This window comes from Echeneis naucrates, chromosome 18, assembly GCF_900963305.1.
Source record: "Echeneis naucrates chromosome 18, fEcheNa1.1, whole genome shotgun sequence".
Taxonomy (NCBI): domain Eukaryota; kingdom Metazoa; phylum Chordata; class Actinopteri; order Carangiformes; family Echeneidae; genus Echeneis; species Echeneis naucrates.
In genome coordinates, this window is record NC_042528.1 from 14350412 (window position 1) to 14359586 (window position 9175).

The following is a 9175-nucleotide window of genomic DNA, read 5'->3' on the forward strand; positions in this document are numbered from 1 at the left end:
GTCGGCATTGTATCCTCAATGCCTCTGTACAAGTCCAGAAGTTGCTCTTCCTTCAATGAAAGCGTTTCACACAGTTTCTCAGTCAGGCCGTTCTCCGCTCACTTGCTCCTCCATACGAGTTAGCAGCTTTGTTGTCGAAGAGTGGATGGATAGCCGCTTTCTTTTCATCTGCTCCACCATCTCCGTTGTTAGCGTTAGCTATCTTAGTTAGCATCCAACTTTGAAGTTCAACAGTCCAATGTCCCGGGTTTCGGCACCATAATGTTGAGTAGTTGGAGCTCTTTTAACCATGAATTAACTTATTTGACTTAACATTTCTAGGGCAGCACAGCGGCGTAGTGGTTAGTGCTGTCGCGGTCGCGGGTTCAGTTCCTGGCTTGAGGCCTTTCTGTGCAGAGTTTGCATGTTCTCCCTGTGTCTGTGTGGGTTTCCTCCGCGTACTCCAGTTTCCTCCCACCATCCAAAGACATGCATGTATAGGTTAACTGGCGACGTCAAATTGACCATAGGTGTGAATGCGAGTGTGAGTGGTTGTTTGTCTCTGTTTGTCCTTGTGTGTTGGCCCTGCGATGGACTGGCAACCTGTCCAGGGTGTACCCCGCCCCTCACCCAATGTGAGCTGGGATTGGCTCCAGCAGCCCTGTGACCTGGATACAGATAAAGCGGATGAAGATAAGTGAGTGAACTTCACATTTCTGAACACCCAAAGACTTCACCATAGCCCTTCTACCATGCCATTTACAGCATGGCATATGGCATGCTACTCATATCCCTTTTAGTTTCTTCAACCTGTGGTTATCACATGCACACAACCAGGGGGCTCCTGGCACCGGCTCTTCACTATCATACAGCGCTACAGAAAAATCTGATTTCCACAGCACATAACTCGAGCATCTCTGGATCCTTTCTGTGGTTGGACAGCTTAACTTTTCTTAACATACAACGGGGACCCAGCTCAGCCCTTTTTCCGGTCAGACATCCTGTCCAGGCACTACGACTGATCAGTCCCACCACCCGGCGGCAGTAGAGGCGCCAGGGACTCAGGAAGGGATGCAGCTAACTCTGGAAGGAGTTAGAGAAATACAAATATCATGTTCTCCTCGAACATCTTAAATTTCCTGAGGCTCAAATGATAGCTCCGTCCTGCCGACACCAACCAGATCCTTACACATCGTCAATGCAGGCCCTCCAGTTACAGTATGGACAGCCCCACCAGCTGGCTCAGAGTGAAATTGCAGCCATACTTACAGCACCTGACATTAAAGTTGGAGACTGCCAAGGGTTGCAAAGCTTTTCCCTGCGAGTTCATTTACTTGTTAGTATGCTGACATCATTGGAAGGTCCAGCTGGTTATGAACTGAATTGTTGCTCTCATGTTGACTGCTTATTGAGCAAACTCCCTAAATACTTGAGACTTCATTGCATTCTTACATCTTCAAGGCAAACTCACAGTAGCAACATTAAATCCATACAATCTGAGAGACTTGGCTGGTTGGTTACAATGTAAAGCACAGCAGCAAAGGCTTTCAAACCGACTCGTTCAGCAATATCAAAAGGAACAGCCCAGTAAATCCACAAGACCTGTCAATCACAAAAATCAAGCAGCTGTCTATCATGGTCCAAATTCTGATGTTCATCCAACTCAAAATCACCAGTCACCACAGGAAACTAAGATCTTCACTCCAAGTTACAAAAGATCCAGCATCCACTGCCTTTTTTGTTGGAACCATGATCATTACATCACAAGATGTCCCAAAATGAAATCTCAAACCAAGGAGGAATTACGATCTTGGTTAACAAAAGACAGACGATGCTGGAGGTGTGGTCGCACTTCTCATTCCACTGTTGACTGTCCACTAAAGAAACCTTGTCCTGACTGTGGTGAGCTCCATCTACTGGTTTTGCACCCAGTGGCTCCACAAGAATCTCACGCTGAGCTGACACGCACTCACAGTAAAGTGTAGTTTTCTCACTCCAATCCCTCCTGTTGTGTGCTTCTCAAGGTTGTTCCTGTGATTCTCTGGAATAATAATGTCTCACTCAGCACCTATTCTATACTAGATGATGGCTCAGTTCACTCTATGATTCTACCTACTGCAGCCAAGCAGCTTCAGCTGAGAGGCGAGAAGGAGGTCCTTGCTCTCATAAACCATGATTATGAGTGGAATTAAATCCTCAAACTGGCTTCAATTGTCATCGGCTCTTTAATTTGAGACATTTGAGCGGTCAGCACTTTCAATAGAACCCACCACTTTCAATACATCAGTTAACCTAGACATACACAGTCCTGTGGATTGTGGGAGGAAACCGGCGTAACTGAAGGTGTCACAGCTCTGTTCTCCTGGTTCCCCTCTGGCCTCCGTATTCTTCCACTCTCCCTGCCTCAGCTTCACTCCACCTCTCAGCCACGCCCCCTCATCAGCTCTACTCCACTCACCTGGTTGCATAGCTGCAGCTTGTCTCATCAGCCTGGCATATAAACTCTTCCAGCACTCTCACTCTTTGCCAGATTGAGACTATGAGAGACTCTCCAGCGGTCCTGCTTTGCCTAACCTCCTGGTGCCGACGTTGCCTGTCCCTGACCTGCTCTGCTCATCCGCCTCCCATTGTACCAACCTGCCTTCTGTCTCTGATCATGGGTGTCTGAGCCGATAAAGCAAACAATCGTCATTGGTATCCAGTGACTTGGATATTCTTTTGTACCCTTCTCCTGACACTGATACCATTTCACAAAGAGCTGCTACTGATCCTTTGTAGTTGCTCAGCTGACCATGGCTTTTGCTGTAAGATACAATGAAGACAATGTTGAAAAAAGTCTACAAGAAAAGCTCAGCTTCATTTGGGCTTATTCAGAGGCTCTTTAGATGATGGTTTGTAATCATAATCCAAATAAATTCTAGCATCATGGGAGTGTTTCTATTGGTCCAGAAAGCTCTGTATTAAAATTTTTGCGAAAGTCCTTAAGGTATATAAAACGACATTTGTGTATTTGAATAGGTGCCCCTTTTGGTGGGCCATGGTATTGCACCCTCTCATGAATGTATTCACAGGTTCTCATTTGTTGGTTCCCCAAAAGTCCCCAAAATTCAGGGTTTTGTCAAATCTGCTGTGATCGATAGCTAGACAAAGTACAAACTGCTTTTGTTACAGGTATCAGTATTACTGAAGGAGCAAGTAAAATAATTAGACATAAGAAATGCCAAACAGGGAAGACAGGAGAGAAGTTCGAGGTTTAGTACAAGGTTTAGATCTAACCACATTGCATCAGTTCAACATATCAAAGAGAAGAAGTTGGATAAAAAAAATCTGCCTCATGAAAAAGTCTGTAACTTTCTGGCATTGAAAGCAAAATGAGTCCCAAATGATGAGCTGGGCAAAATAGAAAAAGATTGTTTATTCATGAAACAATTGAGCTATCCAATTGTTAGAATAAATGTACATAAAGTGATTATCACAGTACTGCTCAACTTTTACTGACCCTGCAAGAATGCAGAAACCTGTGTTTTTATTAGCAGTTCTAGGTGGTTTAAACCTGACACCAATTGATCACCTGGTTAAGTAAATTCTTTGTGCTTATGGCTTTGACTGAGCGGTCCACTGTGTTCCATTTCGCTGAGTCATCATCTTGCTCTCTCTCTCTCCAATTTTTCTATTTCTCATTGTCACTATGACTGAAATAAAAAAAGGGCGCTCAAGAAATAACAAAATAATAAAAAATAGTCTCTCTCTCCCAAGTTTCTCTCCAAATGATGTTCAGTATATACAGGTCAAATCACAGTTCAGTCTTTCATTTAACATTTGCTGGTTTTGTCACCCAGCATTGCAAATTACAAAAAGCAAATCACAAATCACACAAATCAGCAATATTCTTGGCTTAACCTTGTCTTATTTGAATTCCAATTTCTTGTTGATTTCTTTGAAACCTCTTAGCTAGTGCTATTTGCTTCTCCTCGGCTTTGAAAAATATGATACTTTGATTGATAGACAGACTAAGTATAATTATAACAAACTAATAAACTTCACAATAAATCAAATTAAACATAATTTGAAAACCCTACTTCTTTCTCCAGCCATAATCTGCTCCACCTCCTTTGGGCCATCTTCTCCATATTTAAGCCTTCTGCCGGCAATTCAAAACAGAAGAAAATCTTTTTTAGAAATCAAATGAAAAACAACATGCAACTAAACTATGAATGACTATGATTGAAAATGTTAATGAATATATTACTGACACTGGTTTAGGCCGGCACTTTCTGTTTTACCTAATTTAGCAATTATGAATGTTTTGTGTGTTGGTAAGAAAGTTTATGTTGAGTGTTTTCATGAAGGTTCTATTTTTTTAACAACTGAATCAAACCTTTACAGGAACAACTGAACACAGAACCACAGCAAACAAGTCCAATAAATTCACACTTCACATACTTGAGATAAAAGTCTTAAGTACAGGTTGGCATTCAGAAATACCAGATGCCTCAGCTTTGATGGGCTGATCCAATTATTTATCTCCATGATTATTTGAACCTTGTCTGTCCTCGCACATGATTAGCAACACGGTGTGTCCATCAAAATAAAGTCCTGCCCCTGCCTGCATGGATTCTCAGTAGAGAGTGGTTGAAGGTTCAGCTCTCCCCGACGGGAGTTGGCTGTTTTCATTTACAACAAAGAATTGGCTCATCACTGTGTTCAAATCTTGATACTGTTGCGCCCCTGAAGGAGAAAGCTATGAAACACATGAGGCTTGGCCCATAGTATGCTTCTCAAATTCAGCAGACGTCATGGTAATTGGAAGTATTGGAATGTAGATTAATTCTACCAAGCAGTGAAAGAAAGTGTAAAAACATATAAATATGTTCCTCACAATGCCAGGAGCTCCTAATATTCAGTATTGACTGAAAAACACAAGAACAACTCCAGGTTTCTCTTCAGCACTGTAGCAGGCTGACAGAGTCATAGCTCAGTTGAACTAGTGATTACTTTAACTCTCAGCAGCGATGATTTTATGTCCTTTTTTTACAATAAAATTGTAAGAATCAGAGGCAAAATTCATCAGCTGTTACCTTCGATTGGCAGAAATCTACTATCAAATGCAGCAGCTTCCCAATCAGTTGTAACGCCTGCTTTGTAATTGGAATCTTTTTCATGCTTAACGCCCTCCAAGCTTCTTTCTATAGTCTCATCATCTTAACCATTAACTTGTCTTTTATACCTACCTACTAGGCTATTTAAAGCTGTATTTCCACAGACTTTCAAGATTGCTGTTATTAAACTTCTCCTAAAAAACTGATCTTGATCTAAATGTATTTTTTGACCAATTTTTACAGACCCATAACTAACTTTACTTTCATTTCTAAAATTCTTGAAAACTTTTAGAATACATCCTAACACAGAAGCAGCACTGGTAAAAGTTCCCAACGACATTCTAGTGGCCTCAGACAATGGATTGGCCTCCATACCAGTCCTGTTAGATGATAGTGCTGCATTTGGCACAGTTGACCACTGTGGTGTTCTCACACAGCACATTGAAGCTCTGACTTAACATCAAAATAAACTGAAGCCAATGAAGGCCTAGGCTGTCGATTTACTGACACACTTCTGCACTATGCAGGAGCTAGTACTATATATGTAATTTCTGCATTTTGTATTGCGATTGTTGTCTGTCAACTTCATATATGTGTTGGAAATTTGAGCATAAAAGTAGAATGGCAGTGAAAGCAGTATTGTGTGGTTTTACATTTCAGTAGCTGATAAAGCAATAAAGCAAGATACAGCACTGTCTGTTCAGCAACAACAGTAACTGTTTAAAAAATTTAAAAACAACCAAACCCTTGAAAGTTTTAAAGAGACATAACGGAAAAGAGAAGATGATCCAACAGCCAAGTCTTCTTTGCCCCTTGTGTGTCAAAAGAATTTTCTGGAGAGCTTTCAAAAGGCAAAGCATATCCAGTACATATCCGCATTCTCCGTGCCTCTCTCTCTCTCTCTCTTTCTCTCTCTCTCTCTGTCTCGCTGATTTGATTTGATTTGATCCAGGTACTGTAAAGTTTAAATTAGTCTGTCCTAAACTCCTGAACATTCTCTATGTTACATGTTAATTGAGTAAAATAAATAAATAGATGTTACCATGAAAGTCAAAATATGCAGCAAGAACACAAAATGACCACTGAATAATGGCAGGTTCAAATTAGTTTGTCACAATCTTGAAAATTTTATTGTGAAGAGCTCATTTTCTCTCCATAACATATCAGCAAAATGTTTGTTTTGGATGTCTTAATTGTCTGAAGGAAGGAATAATATGAAAGCAAAAGGATCAAAATCTCAAAACTAACCAGTAGATAAAATATATAACACAAAGAGCCTTGGTAAGATGATTATTGCTGACTTGCAGCCTGTGTAAATGGTAGAGGATGCAGGTTTCCGTCACTTTATGAACGTAGTGGATCCTTGATGTCCACTGAAATTCCAAAGCTATGTGAACAATTCAAAAAACACTGAAGGACAGAGTCCCCCCCAGCATGCACTGAAAGGAATGATGCAAAGCCCTGGACATCCACGGGAGGATTATGGCAGGAGTTTGACACACGTCATGGTTTTTAAGGGGAAGCCCACAAAAAAATTTATGCATATGTTGAAATAAAATGCACATTCTCATTGCTCTATAAATTAAAAGATACTTTGAGACGGTTGCAAGATCTGCGCCATTTGAGAGGCGGTTTTCGAAAGCAGGAGATACCATTAGTCATCGATGAAACTGAAAGCTCAAAGCTAAAAAATTATATCGAGGAGAGGAACATTCTGAAATTGAAGATGCCAATGGAAACCCCGCCCACACCATCACTACCACCAACACCCAGAGCAGTTAAATAAAGAGAAATTTGAAAATGGCCAGTTTTTTTTTTGTGTGTATTATTCCAATAATTAATATAGTTCCCCTGTGACCATTGACACACCCCTACTGCTACTAGCATTTCATTATTTCGATCTCCAGACTTGTCATCTTAACCTGGCAGTTTTACGTACACCTTTGTTTATTTATTTTTATTTGTTGGATTTTATTTAAGCCCTTTACTGGTAACATGAAAACTAAATAAATACTATATATATGTTATATATCTATATAAATGAATAGAAAACATATATGCATAGGCCTACTATATTTTATGAAAGCCCTTATGTCCTAGGGGGTGATTAGATGAGCCTTACCTGTCTGAATCATGTTCTTCTGAGTTATTTTAAGTTGCTTCCAAGATCTATAGGATTGCACCTTCATGAAAATATTTCTTCAATATAGTTCCACTAGTTTTCACCTGTGTTGACTCAAGCAGCAATTTTCTCCCTAGCCAAGTTCTCTTTTCTTTGCTGCTGCAGATGTGGCGCTGATTTTTTCTGTGTTTCTTTTTTTAACGTTCAATCTAGCCATAAATTTGCACCACCATTTCTCATCCCAGAAGTGAAAGTATGTGGTTATCTCTTCTTCACTTGCCTCCATTAATGTGGTCTAACCCTAACCTACTCAGAACTGACTGAGCTAACTCACATTTGCAACTGAAACTGAAAACGCTGAGTTTTCCAGATCAGAGTAAGTCAACTTGCAGTTTAGGGTTAGATCTAAAGTTTGTTGCACCTCCGTTCTAAAATGGGCCACAGACTGTCCAGTGTGAAACTGGATGCAGGCAGTGTATAGAAAAAGTCACAATCCTTTCAGAGGATCAGCACAACATGGTTTAGGTTTGAGAATTCATAGGACCAGGTTAACAGTCTTGTGGCAGGTTTGTTTGGTTGTCCATCTGGGGTGTGTGAGCACAGGGCAGTTATTTCCTCTCCCTCAGATCTTCAACATGTGTGTGTCAGTCGTCACCTGGGAGCCAGCTGTGGTCTGTGTATACCAGGGATTGTGAGGTGATATGAGGTGGCAGGAAATGTTTGATGTGGAGGGTATTGCTGGCACAGGTCTGTATTTGGCTCTGTGTGTGGAAACCCCACAAAGGTTCACACAATCTGTTATTTTGCTGGTTAAAATCTAAGCTAAGCAAAAAGAAACTGAAAATAGCAAAAGCAAAATGGGTTTTTACTCTCAAAAAGAACATGTTTAAGCTTGCTTGGGACAATGACACTGTTGGATAGCTTTTCCCTACACAGCAAGCAGAATCAAACTAGTGCTGTTGGATCCCCAGTGAAAGTAAATCCAAATGAAAGATAACTTTTGTTGCATTGCCTTGGGATCACTGTTTTTTCTTTATTTTCACCAAAACTCATACTAGGCTCTTCTTCTTGGTTAGAATTTTGTCCAGGGCCCAGTTCAGAGTCTGAATTTTTCCTCTTCAAATATTTATCCACCGCTGTAGTCTTGTCACAGTAATCAGTCTTGTCTTGCCACTGCAACTTTTCCTCCATGTCACTTCTTCTTTTGGTTTCACAGCACCTAGCATCCTTACTATTGCATTACCGTGCATCACTTATTCTATTGTCTTAAATTAATGTTATTGTTATTGTGCAACTGCCACCTGCTGGCAAGCGTGGGTGCTTAAATTGCTTAGTCAGCCAACACATTGCAGACCCAACAATCTCTAATAATTTGCAGTAACTAATTGGTAACTAACTGGTGTGCTACAGCACAGTTGTCTACAATCACTGAGCTAGGAAACTAAATTAACCACATATGAGGAAGACCCTCAAAGGCAACAATAATCAAACACCAGTGTCAATTTCATTACATACATACATTGGGTGAGGTCAGGGTACACCCTGGACAGTCGCCAGTCCATCACAGGGCCTAGTGAAAATGAATGTATATTATTTTGCAATCATCCCTGAACTTAATTCTTTCATTCAGACGAGTCACATGTGATTGTCTTTAAATGGGCTGTGTAATTTGCAGACACATTTGTTTTGTCTACATTTTTGTTGCCATCTGAGTAACTGAGAAAAAATGTATTTTCTAGAGTTGTGAAACATCTGTCATTTGCCTTAGCAACCCATAAATACCTAAAATATTGTCTCAATTTAAATAAAGGTTTTAGTAGTTGGTCACATTTGAGTCAGTGACTGTGTGCGATCTGGATTTGTGATCAGTACATTGTGTTAGACCTGTTGCTGCTGGGTACAGGATGGGTTGCGAGGTAAAGTCTGACTCTGAGTATTAGTTGTTAGGTAACACATGACCTAGATGTTGTCAGCA